Below are 26,590 nucleotides of genomic sequence, written 5' to 3' on the forward strand. Positions count from 1 at the left end.
TGGATAGTCTTAAAACCAGAGAACCATTCGGGCAATATGCTATATTGTGGTCATTGTGCCTAGAGTTTGAAAGAAGTTAGATGTGCCTAGTAGTCCAAAATAGAAAGGGTATTCATAATTTAACCCTTGCACGATGTTTACTGCTGCTAAAATCACCATAATTATCCAATCACAGGTGAAATTGGATCAACTACTGTCTGGTGACAGACAGCTTTATTTGATTCAGGATTTGATTAAGAACATAAGGAGAAGCAACACTGATTCATACTAGAAGTCCATCTAATATCTTGCTGATGACAGAAGCATCAGAGAAAGAAGATAATAAGGCATAATGGATATCTTCCTTAAATACCTAGATCTGCCCTTAAGCAACTTCCTATATGGAAACTGCCCCATGTGCTTTCCTTTCTCTGCATCTCTTTCAGTTCTCCTGCAAATATTTTGAATGATAATGGTTCTGTATGAAGTATTTTACATATAAGGGTACATTTAGCAGGAGTATTTAAACATAGGATTTTATATAGTGGCATAATATCTTCTGCCTTGTTCTCTATTCCTTACAATTTCCTAATATATGGTTGGTTTTTTTTATTAGAATCTCCTAATATTGTGTTTGCTATTGGGCACACAGTCTAAGATTTTGGGGAAGTACAACTCCTAGATCTTGTTACTGCCTGGAAACATTGATTTCAAATCCTATAGTAATGGGTGTATAAATTTAGAGTTGCTCTAAATTTATCTGAATTTCATCTGCTATTTTATGACCTAGTAAACCTTATAACATCTTTCAGCTAGATATTTCTCTTCATTGTCCTCAATAAATTGCCTTATAATGCAATTTTCTTGTCTTATCCTTGTGTGTCCCTTCACAGTGACCTGCAATGAAAGATACCTCTAAAGAGAATACATGTTTAGAGACCTGCTTTATGTAATTTAGCCCTGACTCTGCTGTTAATCCCATGCTTTCACAGTGGACTCTGTCAGAGGCATTTCCTCTCTGGACATTATGCTATGAAACAATAGTATACACGTAATGTAAAACAATTTCATTTATCACTGGTTTCATGCTATGCTTTTCTACAGCAGATCAGCAAATGCTCTGAAATAGTTTCTTTGTGGGAACTCAAGGGCTATGTTACTCAGAGTTATTAAGATTGTGACTGCTGTATTAAGGAAGGAAAAGTTTCAATGGAAGCCTGAGGCATTTTCTATGAAAGTCAAATACATTTTATGAAAGCATTGTTAGCCAAACCCCTTCAGGATCACAATACAATCCAAGTGAACTGGGTGCTGCTCGACACTGTGTTTCTCACTACATGATATCATGCCATTGTAGTGAACTATGAGAAGAAAACAGCATTTAACATGATTGTTACTCTCCTCCATAAACTTTTATGACAAATTGTTGTAACTGAGTTGGTTACAATACAAAGCAACACTCAAAAGGCTTCAAACAGTTTTTATTACAGCATGCATGCTTTTTTATACATTCTTACAAAACTCATAAGTTTACACTTTGTTAGTCTTTCGTGACCAATGAGTAAAGTGCTTATTGGAATAGGCAGTTGCAGGTTTCTCTTTTTTATCCTTCTTGCTTTCTTTCTTGGTTTCTATGTCAATGAAAATTCTGCTAGAAAATTATTTCCAGGGTAAACACGGATGCTGTTATCAAACTTCTCTGTGGCTCACAGAAATCACTGTAAAACCCATTCCACAATAAATGGTATTTGATCCCATCAGAGGAAAATAAATGCTGGTGCAAAGCAAAACCCAGCACAGAATCAAATGGAGATCAGTATATTATTAAAATACTGTCCCATATGGTTGGCATATTAGCCACAGCTCCAAGGCAGCCCAAATGTATTGAAATGAGCTACAATCCCCTAAAATCCTCCCCATTGACAATACTGATTAGGTGAATTCTTGGTAAAAGGGGTCTAGGGTGTGAAACCTGTCAAACACCAACCTGGTAAAAAAGTTCAAAGTTTACTCTACTTTTGCAACAGACTTTCTTACTGCCAGGCCAAACCAGCAAAAGTTTGTGCAGGAAGGGGACTGTGAACATGTGGCTGGAGAAAAAGGGGGCACCCATAGCAGCTGGCATTCTGTAAGTTCTCTCTTTATAATACATCTATATTTATGCCTTATTTTCTCAACATATTCTTAATATATACCGCATGATTCCAGATTTGGCACTTTTCTTCCTTCTGACATTAATTTAAAATCAGCAGGAGGTAATTCCTTATTTTGTGGATAGCACTTAGTCTACTAAATTCATTTTTATGGCAAAGCAATTCTTCAAATTTGTGTATAAACAAGGGGCAAATAATGTACTTTTCCACTTGTAAAAGTTAAAGAACTTAGCCTTGATATAGTTTCCTTTTTGCTACTCACTTTTTGTAAGAAATATATAATATTAATTTTAGAGAATAGTAATTACTGGGGGCTAGCAGTCCCATTTTGGTGGTTCTACATTGCAAAGGCATCACTTGCAATTAATGGGAGAGAAATTTCACTTGTGAAACTGCATTTTTAGACCAGAGATTATGTATAAGAAATAAAAGAACAGATCTACCATGGTTTAACTGTAGACAGAGCTGGAACACAATGCCATCTGTTTGTTTCATTCTTCCTTTGCTGAACTTTTTGAATTTGTCATAAATAACTGCAAAAAGCATAGGCAAAAATTAAGTCAGATGTTTCATTTAATGGTCACACTGTTTAGCCTCTTTTTTTCCAGGGCTACAGAACTTTGCTTTCTGTACCCTCTGCCTTGACTTAAATCCTGAGATCACAGACATTGTGAAACTGTAAAACAGAAGATTTTCATTGAAGGTGAGTGTTTAACTGTTGTGTCATGAGCATTTAAGTAACCCAGGAATAAGATTTGTGCAGAAATTCTGAAGCAAGCATAGTAAAGACTGGCTTCTTTCATCAATCCATGGAAGACAAATGCAATCCCTGTAAAAAAAAATCATGATAGGCTTGACATAAAAATGAAAACTAAAGCAAGTATAGTTTCACAACCAGTGAGGGAATTGGAATTTCTATTTATCTTCTGCTTCTGCCAATGTCTTGTGGCATCACATAGGATGAATCTCTCATTTTATAGAGAAGTTATTTGTGGTAGTGGGACAATGATAGAATCATAAAATGTTTTGTGTAGGACAGGATCCTAAAGATAATTTAGATACAACCCCACTGACATGAACCAGCACATCTTCTGCTGTATCAAATTCCTCAAAGCCCCATCCAGCCTGGATAATCTCAGTCTCAGCTGGTTTTTTACCCTCATTCTTTTCACTTGTTTCTCCATTTTCATCTCCTTTATGTTAGTCTACTTCAGGTCTTGCTTTGAAAAATATCTCTTGCTCCTTGTTCTCGTCCTCATGCTCTCCATTCCCCAAGCAGCACTGCCCCAACCTCCCAGTTTGGGTTTTTAGCATCCCTCCCTCACGACTGCCCACCCTGCTTTGACCCACAGGAGGCTGAACTCATTTGTTAAATACTGGACTGTACTTGCTGATGAACAAAACATACCTGAGGCAAGCTCTGTTTCACTAACCTAAGACAAGTTTTCCATGAAAAGCTGTCATTTCTAAAGGAGTCCCATGCTCCCTATATCTCACTGATGACAGTATCCTGGTTTTCTGGCCAGAGATCCCTACAGAGCACCAGGCAGGATGAGCTGCGGCATAGCTGGAGTTACAAGGGTGCTCTCCTGCTTGCAGCTGGCCAGCTAGCAGGAGGCCAGCCTCAGCTTCTCTCCATTCACAAACCCTGCGGAAAGAAAACATTAATGGAATGTTAGAATTAATAAAATAGAATAGAAAATAGAAATTCATAGAATATTAAATATACTATTCTAAAACTTTATTTTAAAAAGTGGTAAATTTTTCCTCTTAAAACTCACATATATTAAAGTAATATTGCTTACTAAAAAAAACCGTTTTGGTTCTCTTTTGCCATGTGAGAGTGAATAAGTCTTGGGACATATTTCCCATATAATTCTAGAAGAAATTAAAGATTTTAATTTTCTTCCTATAATGGAGAATTGATTTCTACATCATAGGAATGATGCTGTTTATACAGTTTATAGTGGGGGTGCCACTGTACCAGATGTTTTGAATAGAGCCCCTTTTCAGAACTGCTGCCCATCTGATAGGTGCAAAATGAAATGAGGGAATGCTCTCTTCCACAAACAGACTGTGTAATCTCTAGACTTGGTATTTGAAATTTTCTCCTTTGCCATGTGTAGTTGTAAAGAAGTAGATTTAAGGAATGGGAAGAGACTCAAGCAGGCTTGTATGGATTAAACTTGGTAAGCAAGACTGGACTTTGACTAGTCAGGATTTACTGTTTTCTGTATTATCTGTTTAGCAGAGAACGTGCAACTTTCTCACCAAACAATTTCCTTACAGCATGGTAATTTATGTAAACTGTAACATACTGTAAAATATTGCATTCTGAAAGGAAAACAATCTCTCTGTGTAAACAGTACAAGCAGCCAAACTTACTTTAAAGCTTGTACCTAATTTGTGGTGTGAACTTCACCTCTGTGAACTTCATCTCTGGCCACTGAATCTTGGAAGTCCTTTCTTTCGTGAGCTCTCTATTAAATCTTCATCACAGCATTTGTAACTCTTAACCTTGCTGCAAATAGGCAAACACAGAGCTCATCTTTTTTTATCCCTCTGGCCTCTTCTTGTTTGTTTGACTCTTCTTTTTTCACCCTTAGCAGCTTCTTCCAGTGCTTATGATTTTTGTGTCATCAGTCTTAATTTAGCTCATAAATTCCAACCAGGAACTTTTTTTACCCATTGCCATGCATTAACACTTCTGTCTAAAGTTAAATGTTTGCTATTAGAATACGTAGTGTTGCATAACCCAACAATAATTCTAATACCAGTGTTCTGTTATTAGCCTAAATAAATATTCTGAGTCATTTTTCCAAGTTTTTCACAACAGTTTAGCCTTTTTTTTTTAAGCAGTAGTCTTATCTGATTTTTAGTCCTGAAACACAGGTCTTTTCTAAGGACTTCTAAATGTAATGCTAAATTAAATATGTATATGAACTTTACCTCCAAACCTGAAGTCAGTGAGTTTGAGGAAGACATTTATTTACATAATACCCAGGAAATAAAAGAGAAACCATTGCTTCCCTATAGTTATGTCTCTGTATGACTTGTTCCTTTTCAACACTGAGAAACCATATTTGCTCAAGTTTCCTACTGGAACTACTAATGATGGCAATTTTTTTAGTTTTTCCAGTGAAGCCTTTTGGAGGTCAAAGTACATCATTACCTGAAGGTGAGGGAAGTGTGTTCTTAATCATGTATTTTGTAAAATCGTAACATTTTGTGAAGTTCCTATAAATTGTAATTTGTGCTTGCATTAGGTACTTAAGGTTAAAATTACTCACTAGAGCACTTGTTTTACTAAAACTGACAAGATGTATTTTAAATATGGCATTCCTTCTGACAATGTTAACAGCAGAATATACTCCAGTGTTTTTTCTCACCTAGTTATTGGATACAGATCTTATAAATCATTTACCAGCTGTTGATAGCATAGGTGAGTTGTCTTTTAGATAGGAAAGTTTACTCAAATGTCATTTATATCAGAGAACTATTGGGAAGACCATAAGCCAATAATTCCAGATGCTGAGCATGTGCCTACCTCCAGGCCTGTAAAAGTTTATAAGTTTTGTTCTGGTCCTGTTTGTGTAAGGTTCTTATGCAACATTTGAGTGATTGAAGGAAAAGCACAAATCATTTTTGCCTTCTCAAGGCCCCTTTGTGACAAGCTGTCTATGTTAAAGCCACTTCTGCAGAGACAGCATAATGTAGACCTGACTGAACTGCCTATAAACTGGTAAATATGGCATGTGAGCAGCACAGCAGTGTAGGACTGCACTAGGCAGAAAATGCATTAGCTGTTCCATTACTTGGACAGCTTTTCAAGGGCGTGTTTCAACACAGGTCTCTTGACCAGGCTAGCATAGGAGCTGCAGCAGTATTCCCAGTGAAGTTGTCCTCTTGGATTTTTGAGTTGAGCAATTCCAAGTCTAAAACTGTTGTGAAGTCAAGTCTACTGGAAATTTTGGAGTCACCATCCCTGAAGGTGTTTAAAAGATGTGTAGATGTGGCACTTGGGGGCTTGGTCTAGTGATGGGCCTGGCAGTGCTGGGTTAACAGCTGCCCTGGCTGATCTTAAAGGTCCTTTCCAAGTGAAATTATTATATGATTCATTACAGAGCTCTACTGCAAAATGGCCACATGCGGGAATCAGAAACAGGGCCAGGCTACAAAAGAGGGCTTAGAAATATTGCCCAGACATGCAGAGGTGGTGTTAAGAAGCTAAAGCTCAGCTTGAACTGGCAAGGCCATCAAGGGCAAGACAAAGAGCTTCAGCCTCTGCATGAGCAAAAAAAACCAAAAAAGGCCAAGGAAGATGTGGGCTCACTGCTAAGCAGGGTTCTTGATTTCATGGCTGAAAAGATGGAATATTAACAATTTTCTGCTACATTCTGAATTATAAAAACAAATCTTAACCCATTAAATCTCAATAATATACACAGATAAGGAAGTCCTTTAGGACTGGGTAATTGTATGTTCACTTGCTGGCATATGGCACACATGGTTTTAGCCCATGACTCTTTCCTGACTGAAACTTAAATTCTTAAGGTCACATAGCTTATAGTACTAATATATGGTTAATCTTGTTTTGTTATCAAAGATAGGCAAAGTAATAGGTGTTTTTTAAAGACAACACTAGAAATGAAAGAATATAAAATATTTTCAAATTAAGTATTGCATGTCTTTGTTGCTACAGAAAAAAAGCTTGAAAACTTTAAAAAAAATGTGACTAGTAAAAGGCTAAAAGAAAAAAGAGTCCAAATTATTACTCAGTTCTTGAAAGATAAGCTCATCACCTGGATTTTGAGGATCAAATGAATATTTTTGATTAATAGTTTGAATTGCCTGATACAAAGCTGGATTATATCAATGGACAAGCTCTCATTAGTTGTTGCGACATCTGCTGCAAAAGGAAAATTACAAAGTAAAAGTACCTTTGCTGAGGCATCATTAAGAACTGTTCTGTTGAAATGTTTTATGATTCCCTTTTGGTATTGGGCAACATATTGTGTTTGAGTTATGACTTCAACATAATGAAGTATAAAATATCTGCATGTACTGCAAAAAAAAAGCATAATTTCTTTCCTTATAATGACAATTATTGGAACTGACAATTATTGTGAGATGCATACAAGATTTAGTTCCTTTTAAATACAAAATAACTGTTTCATGGCACTGTGTCCCAAGGCAAGGTCAGACATTAATTCAACAGTGTTACAGGGAATAGAAGATAGACCACTGGACCCCTAGCTCCGTACCATAAATACAGTAATCCCTTCTGGGTTACTTTAAAAAAAATAGGAGAGTGCTTTGACATTTAGAAAGCTAATATTAGAAGAGTTGATGATCTTAAAAAAGCTATCAGGGATTTATTGCCACAGTTCTGTGAAGCATTGAATTTTTAATGTGTTGGCTAATGAGAAAGATAGACTTAACCATCCTCCCATCCCCAGCTAGAGTTGCAGGAGGTTAACATCCCCCATCCTTTGATGGTTTACAGCAGCAGTTCATGCAGAATTGGGTGGCTAACAGTATGGAGCAGATCCAGACTCAAGTGACATGATGCATATTTCCTCCAACCTCTGCAGCTCTTTGACAGTACACTTCAATTACGATTTGCATCATCACTGCAAGACCTGTCTTTCATGTTTCCTGAATAAAAACAGTCATTGTTTGACACGTGTACAAAGGGCTGGAAACAAGTCTCCTAATATTATTTTTAATACTGTTTTGTTGGGAATGAGAGTAGCCTTGTTCATCCAGAAAGAGATTTAATTTTCAAAACAAGACTGGAACCTTTCTTCTGACTCACCTGTTTGGTACCGTGTCTCTCCCATCTTAAGTGTTTCCTTTGCATTCCCTTTACAAATACCATCTGCTCTAAATAAAAAGTAAGTCAGGATGCTGTGTTTATATTAAAGTTCTTTAGTGCATGTAGATACAACCATATGGTTTTATTTAATTTCTAAAAGGAATTTCCTTCACAGTCCACCTGTGCAACAGCTGAATAGGAAACCTGCAGAGCTATTACAGTTCTCAAATAAGTTACTTCCTGCCCAGATTTCCACATAGAAGTCTTCCAAACTTCCAGAGAGGGTGTGCTTTTGACCTGTAGCTGATTTTCCACCGTATCCCAGCTTATTCACTTAAAACAACCCCAAACAAACAAGCCAAAACCAAATGCCAAAAATTAAAAGATATCTTAAGTATTGGAAGATGTATGTGCGGGAGGAAGTTCTTCAGGCTGGACCCTTCTTTTCATGGCATCATTGGCTATGATAGCAAGATTGTACCTGAGATCAGAACTCCTGGGAATTACTCCTATACAAACGCAGAGGTGGGTGAAGATAAACAGTATCAAGTTAAATGTATACTTTAAATATTACCAAAACAGTTTCTTCTGCAGGTGCGGAAAAGAATTTACAAAGGGTCAGAACCAATTTATAGTAATCTCAGGGCAGGAAAGGATTTTAAGCTAGCTTTGTGTTTGCCCATGTTCAGAGGCCTGGGAGCCAGATGTGCTTTTGGTGAGACTCCATATAGCCACAGGGCTGGAACTGGGTGGGAATGTTTTGCCTATACCACACTAATTTGTGTGTTAAAAACTGTTTGAAATCCACCAAGATGATGAAGGAAGTTGTCTCAGGATAGCTAATGTGTCTGGGTGATCCTCTAGGCCACTTATAGTAACTCCTTATTCCAGTGTCTTCATTTAGACCAGGATATGTTACCCCTGCAGGGTGACTGTTCTTGGAAAGAGTGGATTGGGCAGGATATTTCTATTTCTCCTTTTGAAGCTTTTCTGCATTAATCATTGAATACTTTGGACAGCCCAGCTATGAGATCTGTAACTTGGGGCAGTGGAAACTAAGGTTCAGGACCTCACTGCACAGAACATGACAAAAACCATGAGAAGTGGACCATTCCAACAGCAGAGACTGGGAACCTGCTCAGCATTCACCTGTAGTCTGATGTCTGTGTTGTGGAGCTGAATCAGACCAAGGAGTAATTTATATCTTATCCTGGTTTATCGGCTATTCCAATGTATATAATCTGGATCAAAAGTCTCCCCAAATGAAAGTTCCATCAATATTAACACATTCCCACAACCTTTTCTTAATCATTGGTATCTTCTGTCAGTTTGATTGGAGAATTCCCCATCATCTATACTGGGTGTTAACAATGGTGTGGTATAAAAATAGCCAAAGACTCACAGGACCAGCTGAGAATAAGAAGAGTTTAAGAAAAATAGATGTGCTAGTCCTAGACCTGCTGACAGGGAGGATCAGAGGATCAGATCACACTGGTAGCTTTCCATCTTTTACAGTATTGCTTTCCTGTAAGATGTACCCAGCACAAGGGAATTCAGGAAATAGCACAATATAACCTTAAGAGAAGGATTCAATGGTATGGAGATCAGGAAATGATCATATGATAACAACTTGTTATATGTGAAAAGTAATTGTAGGAAAGCTACTTTAAGAAAAATATCACTTATGCCAAAAGATAACAAAATGTCTAGAAAGTCACTGCCAAAGAAAACTGAAAAATAGAGAGGTTTTCCAGAGGGGGAAATCAGAGCTAGTTTAATTGTTAATCTATTCATAAATTACTTTATGCAAGACAGAATAATCAATATTATCAGTGATGTTTAATTACCTTATCAGAATAACAATATTTTATGTAGCTCAGGATAGTTTTAAATTATTAATAATACAGTAAAAGAAGAGACATCTTCCTATACATTGATAAATTATGTGGGAAATAGTAAAGGTAAGAAGATTTTTAGAAACCTGGGAAAAGCAGGCCTTAGAAACAGAAAAACCAGAGAACTAGCTGCAGTTGTAAGGTCTGAAAGTAGAAAATGTTACAATAGCATAGCAAGCAAGGACATGAAACAATAGCTTGAGTTTTAGACTTGGCTTAAGACTGCAGAAAAATATGCTTAGCAAGACAGTAGAAGGTTTTAAGCTTAATAATGGTGTATTGTGTATTGTTAATTGAAGCCATACAAGCAAGCATTGTGTGAAGCAGGTGTAGATGTACTTTTAGTGATTGGCTAGAACAATTGTCTGTAAGCTTTAGCAAGATGCTATTGGCTAGAAAGTTTTTTAAATGCTCTGTTAGAAAGAAATCTTTGGCTTTTGCTAGCAATGCATGAGCTTTTGCCATATTTCTATTGTCTCAACCATGTAATCAGGCTGATGCTGCAATAAAAGCTCAAGGAACATCTCCCAGCAGTCCTGTCCTGTTCATGAAATAACCTCCAAACATATATCTTTACCTGCTGCTGCCTTCAAATCTTTGAAAATCAAACTCTGAATTTACATAAGAAAACTTTTCCTATTTTATAGAATTGGTTTCCTACTGGTTGTTTTCTGAAATAATATTCTAGTTTTTGAGTGAACGTTCTGTTCACCCAATTACTAAACTTACATGTGCATCATTGCTCTAAATCTTTATTACTATAAATCTCTCATGATACATCATTTTGTATTAATATTTACTTATCTGGGATGTGTGCATTTGAAAATTCAGCTTATCTTTAAAAAATGCATTGTTATGACAGCTTAAATGTTGGTAGATGGGTTTACTGAACTCTTCTGGTTCCCTGGTGATTAGCATTTGTGGTTTTTCTTATTAGTTATTGTTCATCTGTTCGCTATTTACAAAAACGAATCTTTTTTTTTGTGAATGGCAAAGAATTGGTGGGTGACGAATGTACTCTCCTCCATATGGTGCCACAATCCAGACACTTTTCCAAGTATTAGAAACTATAGCCATTTTACAGGTCTTACTGGAATACTAAGTCTCTCTTTTATAATCTTGTTAGTTGGATACTTTTAGCAGTGCAGGCTGAATAACTAAGCCCAACAGAATTGTTCTCTGACTAAGGCATGAGTCCAGGATGTCTGGGTTACATGTCCCTTTTTGCCAAATTACTAACCCTCTTTGTTTGTCACTGTTTCCTTAAAGTGGAATTAGCATGTGGAAATAGCATGTGGAGTGTTAAAGCACATTTAATATTAGAAAGGGCCTTGAGATCCTTGCATAAAAGATAGCATAGAAAATTATAAACATTAGACTCCATAGGTTCTTATCCATGAGGATTTTATTTCCAAAATTGCTATAAAGTTCCAGTTAACTGTGTGTATGAATGGGTTTTGGTACGTTCCACAAACTGAAAATAAAAATTCTAAATATCCTTGAATACATCAGCTCTAGCCAAACTTATGCCAAACTTGGTTTTGAATTAAAAGGGTTTTGAATTAAAATTATTTTGTATTAAAGAGATTTTTTTTTTCAAGATACAAGGCTAGAGATGGTGAGATAAATGAGCTGATGTTAGGCACCGGGAAGCCCATGTAAATTAGCCCAGACAAAGAGCCCCAGGGAGGAGCTCACAGAGTTTCCCACAGCTCAGAGTGCATTTTTGCAGTGTGCACAGGCAGGTATCTAGTGAGCTGCTCACAGAGATGATCTCGCTGGGTCACCACTGGCATTTAATTCCTGGTGTTGCCAGTGGGGCTTGCGGAAATGGGGGTGAGTGCTGCCTCTTTCAATTCCTGCCTTCAAGCCATTGTGTTACACTTAGTTTAAAATCCTAGCTGATTTTAGGGAGGATCTGTAGCAAAGCTGTTCTGAAAAATGCTGAGCTAGATATATCACACCACTGCAAATCACCTTATTTTTACAAGCAGTACTCCAGTATGTTGTAAACAAATAAAAGTGCCTTATATTACCATTAAGCTTTAAGTTTGGACAAGCCTTTAAGAAATCTAAGAGGTATGAAAACAAAAACAAGCAACTGTAACACCAAGAATACTGGAGACTGCAAAATGTTGATGACTTCAACTGCTGACCTAGAGTACAAGCTCAGATCAAGAAGCTGAAAGAGCAGGAGACATGGAAGCTCTATCCAAACCATTTGTCAAAATACATTAATGATACTATGCACAGCATATCTAAATTATTGCTACAGTTTTATTTCCCCATGGGCCAAATCCTGTTGCTGTTTTCACAATAAAGAAAGAAAAAAATGTATTTACCTGAATGGGAATAGTAGGTTTACTGCATTCTCATGGGGAAGTGAGAAGAATGCAGAAATACAAATGCTGGTTATGCATATGAATGTAAATTTGATGGTGAGTGTAATTCACTTTCCCATGTTCTTCTTTGCCATTTTGTATCTGGTGAATATTATTCAAACACTTACAGCTCCAGAAAAATGTAGGCAGAATTAGTAATTTTTAGGAAATAATCTCTCATGATTTTGAATTGATCTATTTCCAAGCAGGTCAAGTTCAGAGTTGGTTAGCTAATATAAATGCAGATTATCGCCCCCAAACCAGCTTTTTTCCCTAGTATTTTTTTACTAAAACTATGCACTATAAATAATTCAGAGCATTTGCAAGAACATGAAGTGAATTTTGACCTCCCAAGAGTGAATTTAAATTTGCTCCTGGCATGAATAAGAAAACAATTAAATTAATAGCAAGAAAATCACATTCCCTAATTTCAAGTGGGATCTGGACTTTATCATCCCACACAGCAGATGAGCTGCCTTAACCACCAAACTGTTTGTTCTTCTGGCATACCTTCCTCCTATCCAACAATACTTTATTCTGGACTGAAAACATAATTAAATACCTTACACTTTTTTCTTTAGTGAATATTTTAGAAAAAAACAATTTGTCCAAATAAAAATTTTAAAGCTTCTTGCAAGTCTCTAATCTGCTGAACCCAACTATTGAAATGAATCTCTGTTTTAAACTTTTTGGTTACAACATCCTTGGTTGTACCTTTGTCCCAAATGCGCTTTGTTTTCCACACTGCCATAGGAGGTCCTCCACTGCTCATCTGTGCCTGGGAGAAGAGCTGGTGAGGGGGGAGTAGAAGATGCTCAACTTCTCCCAACCTCATCCTGCTCCTGGACATGGATTGACAGCTGGATCCAACACTCTTCATTTTCCTGAGCAGATTTAGAAGTAGGTTAGCTGAGCTTTCAGATGCCTTTGGGTACAATTTGATGGCTGCTTGATTTTTTTGTGGTTAATGCCAGTCCTCTAGCACTTCTTTCTGTGGGAAAGACATTTTTGTGCTGTTCTTGTGAGCCAGCAAAGGCTTCCTGAAGATAAGGAAAGCCCATATCTCTCTCAAGGAAAGTACCAAGGCTATCACCATGACAATGCGAAGAAAGGGAGAAAGTCAAAAGATACGGACGTTCATTGGGTCACAGAGTGACGTGGCTCCTTTTCACCTATTGAGAGTTTTGGTTCTTTTTCACGACCAATGGGCAGTGTATGTGTTTGTTAAGCAAATGTAAATATCCTGTAAAACTATAAAGGCAACATGTTGCTTTAATAAACAGCCCTGTGCAGTGGTCTGATCTGAGTCTTGATGCTTGCGCCATGTCGCACTCTGTAGTGACATCTTTCCTCTTTACAAGAAGTACCAAAGTACTGGCAGGACAGCCAAGTGCGAAGAGGAAAGGTGGTCTGTGGGCACCTGCAACAGCCCCACTCCTGAGATAGGGCAGGGGAAACACTGTGAGCACTGCCAGACCCACCCTAGGGAAACTTGACAAGAAAAGAGGCTTTTTCCACTCCCTTCCCATCTGTGAGCCCCTCAGATCAGCCTCTCCTGTCAGCCCACGGCATAATAGCAACGGAGAAAAAGTAGAAGCAGAGAGTTGAGAAAGACCTTCATCCTCCCTCTGTTACTGGAAAATTTAGAAACCAACACTGCAAACCTGCAGCCCCTGTTCTATTGTTTTTATTATATGGATGGATACCTTTGGACTGGACTGATGTTGTCAGCTGACTTGAAACTCCACACTGAAATTCTTATTTCAAAGAAGCAAGATTATATGTGCCCTTGGGTACAAAAGCCTTTGGATCCTGTTGAAATGGAAGAAAAATTAAGAAAAATGGATTGTCATTAACACTTTTCAAACTCTAATTAATAACCTGATTTTTGTTTTGAGGCTAACATGCTAAATTTTAAGGAAATCTATAGCAGGAGATAAGTGACATCAGAAGAAACACGACAGATTATTAATGGATGCCCATGATCTGCTTACCTCATTTTTCAGAGGAATTTTCCAGATGTTGCAGTAGCTGCACATCAGCTTGCAAGATTCTTAAATTAATTTCATTCTGCTGTATTACTAATTCATCTTTTCATTTTTGCTTATTATTGTTTCTTGTGTACTTTTATACTTTCTTTCTACAGAGTATACCCTAGACTAATTTTTCAAATGCAATCTTTTGCTTGCTTTAATAGTAATAGATCACAGCCTCCACCTGCCTTTTGAGATAAACACTGATTTCTGCTTTAGAATGTTGGTCCACCTATAACTGAAAAATAGTGAACCTGACATATGCAGAACCCTTGTATTCACAAATAAATAATAGGGCATTTGATTACTCAGTCAGCATGCAGTAAATTCTGCAGTTCAAGCAGTATAGGTAATCTGGTTTTTTAACTCTATACCATCTTCACTGTTGTAATAAAATGTGGAAGTATTTACAGTGGATAAATTAATAGTCAATGGATCTTGGATCGTGGATCTTTCCTATCTAATATTTCATAAATGTTAATGCAGATATTCCTCAACTAGAAACTCTTCTTAGTCTGATTACTAGCTAGAGAGGAGAGGATTATTATTTATGGTTTTAGTACAGGGAGAAACCCCAGTTGCCAGTCTCCTCAACACAAAATCCTAGCATAGCTAATCCAGTGGGGGTGGAAATAACAATCTCACTGCATTTCCAGCTGGAGTCTCTCTATAAAATTACAAAATCAGCAACTGTGTTTGCTATAAACAGCCACTATATAAGTGTAACAGTTACTGTTCCTCTTTTGCCTTCCCATTTGTGAGAGTTCCAGGGAAAGCTTCTCCCAAAAGAAATTTAGTAAGAAATTTGATCTTTGAAACTGTTTTATATTAAAAAATATTTTATGGTGTATTGAAAAAAACTTTAATAGAATGATTTCTTTCCCGTCTATGTAAACAAAAGTTTGTTTGAAAAATAAATTTGATGGCTGGGAAACCTTGAGAAACAGAACTTGTTAGTGATCCGAATGGAACTTCTAGCAATATATCTGTTTTTAGATGTATTAAAGAATTGGATAAACTCTCATCAGCATCCCTGAAGAATAATTTCTATATAAGATGGACTTTACACGCAGTTTTTCATGCTTCCTTTCCCTCAGTTTCCCCCACTTTTTGTACAAGAGAAAACTGAATATGTAAGAATTGCAGGATTTTTGTTCGAGCTGAAAGATTAGCAAATTTCCATGTGTGTTTTACCATTTTTTTTTTGTTATTTTTCTGGCACAGACCACCTAGATACCATAAACTTGGTGGTGCTGGTGCTGCTCTAAACATCTGGCAGAGAAGTCTGCCAAAGGAGAATCATTATTGTGTGATGACAAAATTAAAGCCTGCACAAATGGAGAAAATTAAGGTTGCCGAGGTTACCTCAAGGCATTTCCTGTCTGCTCTGTGCTTTGCCCTGCAGGATGGTGGTTTGTTCATTTTGACATGGCATCTGTATGTACGTAAGCTCCGGGACTAGAAAATTGCAAACAGAACTATGTTCTGAAGTGAAAGGTCCCAGAGATAATTCTCCTGCTCTTTCTCCATGCAGCAGTTCCACAGCTGTTCTCAGCACGGATGAGGGGCCAGTGCTGCAGAAAACAGCTGCCTGGGGAAACTTGGTCTGTCAAGATGATTCAATAAATGATTGAGGCCTGTTGGAGGAAGTTGCTTTTCTCTGCCTTTCGTTGCTTAGGATGAGTTCAAGGAAAAGAGTCTGCTAAAATTTTAGGTCTTACAGGTTTGTAAAAGACACCTTTGCATACAAGGTAATTTTTCCTTCGAGGATCCAAATATGGAAATGAATGCAGGGACACAGCACTGATGGCCTAATCCTTTCACAAGTTTACTAAGCCCCACAGGAGTGTAGTTTGCCTGGCAGTGGGCCAGCAGACTTTTTAGTGAGTTGCCCAAGGTCAAGAGGCAAATCACTGACAAACTCACGTGCAGAATTCAGGTGCACATATCCCACATCACACAGGCATGTTTCATTTTAGGGATGTGAACACACTGTTAAGGTTAGGCGGGTCAAACAGCACAGTAGGTCTCCAATGCTGATAAAAATGCATGCATTATACTCAATTAGACATTATCTAAATTCTATTAGAACAATGTGTAACATTCAACATGGGCATAAATCCCTGCAGTGTCATAGCAAATTGAAGATTATAGCTGCACACAATGAAAACATAAATTGCTTTCAATACAGATTTTTATAAAGACCTGAAGATAATTTTTGCTATTCATGCTTATTTTAGACATCTTTGCAGTTCTTGAAGTCAGTAAGTTGGAGGAAGGCTTACAGATTATTTTCCCAACATACACATTTTAAAAAGTTACTGTAATTCGCATTTAGCACAGTGTCCTGACACACTGGTCACTCTCAGGGGGTTTGCCTTATCTGTGCCTGTGTGTGATCCTTTTTGACAGATGCAGATTCCATATTTTTCCCAATATTTTTCTCTTGAAGTAATAGGATTAGCATTGTATTAAAGAAAAAATAAACTATCTGTAACAAACATTTCACTGGGAGCTTTCTTATTGCATTTTCTGATTTAATAGTAAATCTTGGTTTTGTGTATCAGACACCAACAACATCCTTTCAAAAAATTTGAATCTTCAAAACCCTTGAATCTTAAAAAAAATAAATCTTCATTGTTGCAAATGCTCAACAAAAATTGGACCATGATTAATTTTTAAATTTTCTATTGACATAAATAGAATTGTTCATGTGTTCAACACCAAATCTATGTTTACTCTGAAAAATCAAAGATTAAAAATTAATATGGCTTTTTTGTATTGATTTATTTTGCCCTGACCAATTACACTGCAAAGGAACTAACAGACTGAAATTAGGCTGTACCCTCCTGCCAGTTTATGTTCTTTATTCTAAAAAATCATCTGCAGATAAGCTGGTGGTGAAGAAGGCGCACTATCAGTATGGGGAAATGATCTAAGTTTTATTAATCCACTTTGACCAAGGTGATACCTCCAACAAGCCATTTGTTTTATGGATATTTATAGTCTCCATAAGTGCTTACTATGAAAGGTGAAAATCAGGTAGATGCAGCTTCCATTGTAAAATGGAAGTCTGCAGGGTTTTTTAAATACTTTGACATATCAGACTTCAAAATGGGGTCCTTCTGGTCTGCAGGGACATTCCCCACTGCCTAATTACTGCTAATGACACCAAAACATGGCCAGCATCATGAGCATTATTTCACTCTGTGAAATCCTGGACTCACAAGCACAGACTTTGATGATGTGCAGTGTCCCTGCACTAATTACAAGGGAATTTCAAGAACAATTTTAATTCAGTCCTTGGCTACAATCACCCACAGCTGTCATATTTCTGCACCTGTATAATCTGCTTTCTAGTGCCAAATTCTGCAAGTCCTGGCTTTTTGCAGCTCTGAATTCTGGGTTTTATTTGCTAGCTACTAGGTTTATTTAACCGTTGGTACCCATTACATTTACTTTACCTTTCCAATATCACCTGATCTCCAACTTTTTCAGAAAGCTACAATACCTTAAACTGTGAGCACTGGGGAAGATAAGGTGAGGTGTAAATTATGTAAACCATACATTTTTAATTTTTAACATTTTACAAAAGTGTGGGCAGGCATTAGGTGACACAACTGAATCCCAGGGACAAGAGTTTGGTGCATTGCACTTTGAAACCATTTGGGTGGCTGGAAGTGTGGGTCCTGGAGCCCTGGTGGCTCTCTGGCACTTGGCTGCACCTACCAGTACACTGGCTGGGGACATGGAAGAGGTTCTTCCCCTGATTAACAGGTCCCCTGACTTTACTATTAAACACCTTTTCAGTCAGTGTTAGAACTGGAATGAACCACAGGTCTGCATTTGTCAAACATAAGTGATTGAGTCCTGGACAGACTGGATGTGAATGTCACAGCCGTATACAGACTGATATATCCTCACAGGAGAGGCAAAATTCCCTTCTCTACTGTGCCAGGCAGTACAAACAGGGTAGGAAAATGCAGTGGATCATCAAAAAAGCTACAATTATGAATGCCTTGCTTTGCCTGCTCCTTTAAAGAAGATGGAAATCCTTTCTCCCTGTGTTGTGGTGACCAAGGCGGCACAGACTGACAGTGCATCCTAAGAATTTCCATCAGGATAGGGGATATACCACAGCCCAGATACACCATTCTTCCACCAGGAGGTTAGCACACTTTCATTGATGGATTAAGCCCATTCACTGGCCTGTAGACCTGTGTGCATCATTAATTGTCCCATATTTGCTTTTGCTGACTTTTCTGAAGAGGGCAGTCCAGTGTTAATGCACAGTAGAATAGACAGATATTAGGACTCATGAGCCTTAAAACTGGAGCTGAGACAGTGACTGTATCTGCCATCCAAAGCAACATGCCCATGGATGTGAAGAGTCACAAAATTGAGGGAATTATGAAGCTGGAGGAGTTGAGGGAAGTGAATCTAGGTGAGGAGATCTATACACATCAGTCTTTCCTTGCACAGAGTTTGTATGTAAAAACTGCAAATAAGATGAAGTTACAGATCTGCATTTACACTGGGATTTTAGTGAATCAGGCTCCTCTCCTGTGGATTATGGCATTACCTGATGCTTATGATAGAACTGCAATCTGGTAATTCACAAGTGGTTGTAATTCATGCATTATATAAATCTGTCAAGGGCTTTCAATGATCCCATAAAAATGATAGCATAAATTTAAAATCTAAAGAAAAATCTTTATACTGCTTATAATTGGACAGGGTACTGGCATCCATTAATTTTAATAATGTATGAGGAAGATGAAAACTTGCATTTAGATGCACATGTAAAAATCCATGCCCAGTGTACTCTTTTGACAGTGGGTATCCTTTACAAAGACCATTTGTGCTAGAAAAGACAATCTTCAACTTGTTTTTCAGATCTGTATCTGTTCATCCCATTGCATATATTGTTGCACTTATATGTGTGCAACAATATATGTGCACACACATATTGGGTCTGTGCCCCATAAAATTGTAAACCATAATACATGTATTCCAGCAAACTAGAATATTTATATACAACAAACATAAAGCTAGCTGCCATCTAGCAATAAGGAAAAGCAGTAAATATCTGATCTGGGAATGGGTCAGTGGGTATTTCATTGTCCTCGAGACAGATCAATAATAGCTTGTTTGCTGTATCTCTTGTCATCTTCCCTGGACTTGACGGTGTGCTTTATTGACCTTAATAACTACTACAATACATCCAGAAGAAATGAAAAAATCTCTTCTCCATAATGAAAACCTGATAGCTTATCTGTCAAGCTGTCCTATGCAAAGAGCTACGACCATTCTGCCCCATCCCCCAGGAAATTGCCATTAGATATGTCACAAGATTATGAACTACCATGGAATTTTATACGAGGTTCATTTTGCAACTTCTCTATACAGGGGTATTTCTCCCAATCTCAATAAATTGAATGTCTTCAATAAATTGAATCCTGTTTCTTTCTGTCTTTTATTTTTAAGACTTTAACTGAAGGGATTTTTCATAAGGGAGAAGGAGAGTAAGTGAAAGAAAACTAGGCCCATAATGTACCTCATCACCATTCTGTTTAAACAAAAATAGATTATTATATGTATTCAGAGATGGAATTCCCCATTCTCATTGCATAACTTTCAGCCCAGGAAGCAGCTCTGAAGTGCAGATTTTCCATCACTGTATGACTAAAGTTTCTAAAACTAGTGATTTTAAAAGATCTTTCAAAACATAGTTTACCTTCAGAATTATCTGGATTCCAAACCATTAGTTAAGAATATGGTGGTACCAGTTTAGAGATGTGAATGTTCAAGGTCTGTTTCAGAATCTCCGTATTGGCAGTATATTCTTCATTTCACTCTACTTCTGCAGAAACAAAGATTGTTTGCTCGTTTTATATAAAGTCTTTACTTGCAGACTTTAAAGATCTGATGTGATTTGACTGTCACTAATTGGACGACCTATTCATGCCTGCAGACCTGACTCTAACTGCCATCCCTGTGGACTGTGATGTTCCTGACCAAGCACAGCTTTAGCACAGCTAAAGAGACACCAGCTGTTTCACAAGCTACCTATGTGCTTATGTGCTGCTATCAGGAATATTCAGTACTGGTGCTTACTCTTTGTGGCAGGCTTCCAGGCAGAAACAGGATTATATTTAGAAGCTGGATTGCATCTGGTTAACTAAAAAAGCCTCAAAAATACTTTTATTTTGAAATATTTCAAAAGCTGGAAATTGCCAGCAGTTGAGTCAGGAAAACGTTTGCTGATTTTTACTTGTCCATTGCATAGCATCCAAGTTTGAGTGAGGGTAATTTGACATAATGTGCCCTTTTTGGCTGCTGTTTTATCATGGTGAGCATAAAGACTGACCACAAAAGATGTCATGAGATTACTGTACCAGGAGCACTGATGCTGTTCTGTCAGCATTTCAAATTTTGTTACTGAGAAACATATAGATAAGTCTAAAGCTGAGGTCAAAGCAATTTGACAATAAACTTGTACAAAATGAAGACAATATTCTCTTTGTTGGCCTGTTTCTCTAGATGGGAATGCTTCAGTCTCCGTTCTGTTTCCTGCTGGCATTATTTTTTGGAATCTCAATTCTGTCTTTGTGAATTTTTTAGGAATAGTGTAAGACTGGAAGAAGAAAACCTCATGAATGGATCTGATGTATTTTGGACAAAAGATGTTGGGGGAGGACCACAGAGCAAGAAGTGGTCACTGTGACTGTCCTGATCATGCCACCCATTGTATAGTCTGGGTAAATTAAGGTCACTCAGAAAAAAAAATCTCCCACTCCCCGAAAGCCAAAAAGAAACCGATTTTGACTGACAGTTTTAAAGCAGTAGAGACATTTTAATTAGAAACCATCTTGATGTGTATGAACTGGGAAGTCTCACATCAAATTTGTGCTCTTACAGACTGAGCCAATCCCTTGCTGTGCCAGCACTGCATCCCTCTTTGCAGCAGCACTGCACTGCCAAATTGCACAGGTGAGATGAAGCTCCCAGAGCCCAGACAAGTGCAGAAGAACACCAGAACCTCAGGGTGCAGCACAAAGCCTTCCTCTTCAGGGGTTACAGTTTGCAGCACAGAGTTCAGGCATGGCTTAGCCACAAGCAGAAGACTTACATATTTGCCCTGTTCATGCAGCAGCATGTGGTAATGGGCAGCTGCAGATTGAGCCTGAGCAGCATTTACTGCACTGAAACTGGAGCTGCTTTCCCACTGCATCACTGTTCAGAGTGCAGTCCAACTACTCAAATGTTATTTGTCAGTAAACTCCAGCACATTTCCAATAGACCATGGGAGTAACTTGCAATTAGATAAAAATAACGTTGGGTGTATTTCATAAACATTGCTATCAAGTTTAAATGTTTAAACAGGAAGGATTTGAAAATGAACATTTAAAATAGCTCACACATCACTTAATGTTCTCGGGTTTTATTGCTGAGAAGTAGCTGCATGTTTTAAGAACCATTTACAAAGAGAGCTGTCCCTCAGTGCAGTTCAGAGACAGCTGAAGTACAAGCTCATCTTCAGGGAGCTGAGCCATCACAGCAACCCTGACATGTGGCGTGAAGGAAGTCTGAGCCACTGACAGCTGCCACTCATGCACAGGACTCGGTGCCTTAGCCAGAGCTCCAGGCAGTTCCAAAAGCCCACTCATGTGGCAATAACTTGGAAACAAAGGGTACCTGGTAGCAACAGAAACAAACAGGCAGAGGTGAATAAGAGAGGAATGAGAAGAAAACTCTAGGAGTGCTTCAGCAGGTTCCTAGCTTTGTGAGCATCCTGAGGGCATCTTTCCAGTGCATGCATAACTAACTTGCTCAACAGAACCCTGCCCAGACTTTTCAAACTGCATTAACTCTTTACATCTAAGTAAAGATGGTTTTAAAATTTCCTCATCTTGGGTGCTTCTATAAAACACATAGACTACTAAAAATAATTAACTGCAAAATTAAAAATACATACTTTTTCTGTAGGAATAGTTATGGATTGCTACCTTGCTGCAGTCAGACCAAGTGTTAGGAAAACATACAATGAAAATTCTGCAGTTCCGACTGAAATATACTGACAATGCTAATCCTTTATCATTTTACCACTGGGAAGGTCCATTTCTTACATGCCATGTGTTTAGTGCAGCATGAAGGCAAAACAGGCCTTACAATTGCTACTCCCTTCAACAGTGCCAGCTTCACAGAGTAGAGATATCACAATGACTATGACTGCTAGAAGGTCCTGGTAAACATCTAGTACACTGAGAAAAGAAGGTGACTTCCAGCATGATGTTTGAATTATTTATCTCTTTTCCCTAAAAGCAGATGTTTTCCGCAGCACGAATCCTGACACCTGAGTAGAGGGAAGAGTTGAGTTTCTAATCAGCTAAAACACCTAAGTATAAACACAGTGCTGAGTCAGACATGTGCAGCCCTTCAACCTATCACTTCCTAGGAGCAGCAGAAAAATAACTGAAAGTGTGTTAGAGCTGTGCAAAGAGAAGACACAGGAATTTTCGTCAGAGAAAGGCTCTGAAGGCAGCCAAAATGGATGAGAACAAATCAACCTGGCTGGCTCCTTTAACTCTCCAGACCACAGTTGTGGTGTGTGTCCATGGCTGGCAAAGCCCTCCTTGTTGGGACAGGGTGAATGGCTGACTTGCAAAGCCAATCACTGAGTGGAAAAAGAACAGTACTCAAAGGCTGATGAAATCCTGATTGTTCCCTGTTAGAAAACCTCACCAGTAGCTGAATAACCTCACAAGATAACTTGTTCCATTTCAGAGAGTCCTACTTGAGTGCTGCCCCTATTTCTTAGTATTGAAGCACATGACAAATGAATCTGGAAGCTTCCTTATATTAAGAGAAGAGCTTCCCTAGTTCTAGGATGAGTGACTCATGATGGTCCCAAGCCACAAACACTTCCGTCATCCAGTGAGTCAGTATCCTCTGAGGATGCCATTAATAAAAAGCAAAACATACAACCCTAATTTAGCACACATTTGGTTCTTAACAAAACTCAGCTCAATCTTTTGATGTTTGTTTTTTAATGTTGATTTTTTCCCTGAGAAGAGATTCACCTATTTTTCTGAGGATAAGAGGAAACCTTCTCCCAATGCTTCTAGGCAAAAGCTGATTCACTAAATGTACCTACAAAGTTGATCTACTTGTCCCTTTCAACTAGTAAAGCTTATTCAGGTCAGTCAGTAGCAAAGGCTGCCCTGAATTCAGTCAGGCATTCTTATTTTTAGTCAGGACAAAATTTTTTGCCACCAAGAAATTTATTCTAGATTGGAATTGAAAGATTCTCTCTCCAACCTAGGCAGAGTCCTTCTGCCAGATTAGTCTTCAGTAGATGAACACTGGCTGCAGAGTTTTACCTGTGCAGAGAGCAAGGGCTTGATCTTCTGCAGCTTTTACACTGATAACTGTGACTGGGAGCAATGGCACAATTCTGCTCATCCTCCAGGTGATTTCCCTCCGTCTGAGTTTATTCTGCTTGGATTGCCCCAAATACAAATGCATCACTCTTGGCTTCCTCTCTGAAGAGATTTACACTTGCTTTTGAAGTCTTTACACTTGAAGGAGAATTTTGCTAGATGCAGAAGGGGTTAGCTCTGTTGCAGGGCTTCTAATGGGTTTAGAATGCTTTTGAGCAAAAAAAAAAACCCTCTAGCAAATATTCAGTAGCTTTCCAATGGAAAAAAATTACCAACATAACTGAAGGGCAGATCCCACTGTTGTACTCAAACTTCTGCCCACAAATACAAAGAAAAGAAATCTTTACGGTTGTGGAATTCTGAACCAGTTGTGGGGGGAAGGGGAGAAAGGGTTCACTGATCAATATGTTCCAGTGTATTCTATTTGTAGCAACTGGGCAGAAAAGGCAAAAAGGAACAAAGTTCTGGTAGTACAAACACACAGGTGTTTGCTGCTTCAAGAAAGAATTTACAAAGATCCAAAGGCAAGTAATTTCCCAGTTTCCGGTTGAAAGCCCATTGGAATTAGAAGGCTTGATACTGTCAGGTAGTTGAAAAATACCTATGTTTGCTACCGTGTTTGTTACTCAAATGTCAACAACTGTTTTTATGGAATTGTTTTCTACTTCATTTTTTTGTTTACAGCTTGCTGCTGCATCCTGTGCAAATCCTGTAATTCATTGACTAAGAAAAGAATTGCATTGCTACAGTTTTATGGGTGTTAGGGGACTGGTAAATGGCAAAACAGTTGGGGTAAGTTGGGGTAATCAAGGGAAACAGAAGATGAAGTCTCACATATCCTTTAACCAGCCTTGCACTGAACATGACTACCATGTCTTTCCAGTCTACTAATTCTCATATGTGGCAAGTAAACAGAAACACCAAATACTGCTACCGGCAGACTGCATGCCAAGAATGTAGCTAGCACTGGGCTTGCTAACCCCCAACTTCCTTTGACATCTCACACTGGAGTGCTCAGTGTCTGTGTACACAAAACAAAGGTTTTCCTATTTCTAAATAGGGACCTCAGCTACCTCAGCAGCCTTTGATTCTATTCTGAGACAACAGACTGATGTAAGCCAGGAACTTTGCTTTTGTTTATGACAAAGAAATGGCATGTTTATTCACTTGAATGCATTCAGTAAATAGGCAAACTTGCATAGTTATAGTTTGACTGAGACCTAAACAAATCCTAAAATTATACACAATGATATACTAAAGCAAAACAAGTGTATTTGGGCAACAATTCAGCTACCAAAACTGAAGCTACAACATTAGTGCAAGACCAGAGAAGGTTTTGAGATAATTTCAGACAAGATTCACTAAGTTGTAAATGTGATTATGAAAGATACAATCATTCCATTTAATTTTCATATTACTAAATACTGTTTTCAAAAACTTCTGAATAACATTCTCCTCTAAAATGTGTAGGTTCTCAGTATTCTGAGTGTCTCACTAAGACTGTGTGGTTGTCATTTAAGCCTTCACAGACTTTGTGGGAAATGCTGTCTCCTTTGAAATGAATATTTAGCTCTCTCCTGTGCTATGATGGGATTTCTTGATTTCAAACACAGGAAGGAATCTAGGGGCAAAGGGGAAGAATATTTCTTACTATAGCAGATGCATGGAAAGAGCCTTTTAACAGAAGAGCACTGACGGAAAGTATCAATTATCCCTCAGGCTGATAAAGCCTTAAATATGCGAAATGGATAAACTTTCTCCAAAGCACTGTGAAGGTTGTTCCTCCTGGCTCTTTAAAGCTGTGACCTGGTCCAAGGAACAAATGCTAGCAGCAATGCAGGGTTACTCTTGTTCCTGATCTTTTCCATATTGCAACAATATTTGTTTGTGAGGTATTTATATGAACCTGCTCAGGTAATTGATCAGAATCAAAACTTTTTCTTATGAGTTTTTGTTTCAAGAAAACAAACACAAAACCAGAACCAAAAGCAAAAGAAAAGTTTGGAGCAGTTGTTCCATCCCCCATCAATCCACAGAGATAAAATAGCTATGCTACACAAGTAAGGAGTGCAGGAAAATAAGAGCACATCTGTGGAGTGAAATATCGTGCTAGGGGCCCATTGCCCATCCTAGGTGCACTTCAGAGGCTACATTGCAGACAAGCACTAATCTGGTCCTATATCCTGATCCTTATTTACCAAGACTGTTTCTGGAGCATATCTTTTAGCTTAATTTTCCACAGAGGGCACAGAGTTTGCATATTTAGAAACTGCTCCCCAACAGGAATCCAAGAACAAGAAGTGGGAGATATCTGGAAAATGATTTGTAAGGCGCCAAGCTACAGGATTCAGGTAGGCTTACCCTTCACACGTCACAGCTGAGGAAGTAATAAATGGTGGGGAGAGAGCATGGGCATGGTTTAAACTGGCCTGACACCACAAGGGAGAAGGCAGCCTTTGATTTATATTTGCTGGCTGAACAGTGCCAATTGCTGAAGGTATGACTGGCCCTTGCTGGGCTTTGATGCCCTTTTACTGAAGATTTATTCTTCCATCACACTGCCAATGGCAAGAAAAGTGTGGGTGTTGCTTGTTTGCCTCAGCAGAACAAGGATGACCTAGTTTAAACTGCTAGGGGAAGTGTTTTGAACTAACCTGGCTTACACAGCACTGAGGCAGCAAAAGGTGCCCTCATGGGCTCCCGTCTGGCCCTGCTCTTCAGGGCAATGACCTTCAAAGAGGTGCTGAAGTGTTCTGCACATGTCTGACTACCTGATAAATGAACATGTCACAAACTGTGACTTCAGGGTTTGCAACTGCAAGTTGCCTTCTCACATTTGTTTTCATACAGGCTTGCTGGGTGAAGGCAAGGAAAATGTGTTCACAGTC

At 38.3% G+C, this 26,590-nt stretch overlaps 1 long non-coding RNA gene across 1 annotated transcript; it reads left to right on the forward strand.

The window, feature by feature from the left end:
• The first annotated feature begins 2,021 nt into the window (after positions 1 to 2,021).
• LOC141729725 (uncharacterized) lies at positions 2,022 to 13,527 on the forward strand. Its single transcript, XR_012581176.1, has 3 exons — positions 2,022 to 2,107; positions 2,741 to 2,835; positions 12,980 to 13,527. It is a non-coding gene; the product is annotated as an uncharacterized LOC141729725 (long non-coding RNA).
• Positions 13,528 to 26,590: the final 13,063 nt, after the last annotated feature.

Source organism: Zonotrichia albicollis, chromosome 1 (assembly GCF_047830755.1).
Source record: "Zonotrichia albicollis isolate bZonAlb1 chromosome 1, bZonAlb1.hap1, whole genome shotgun sequence".
In the NCBI taxonomy this organism is placed as follows: domain Eukaryota; kingdom Metazoa; phylum Chordata; class Aves; order Passeriformes; family Passerellidae; genus Zonotrichia; species Zonotrichia albicollis.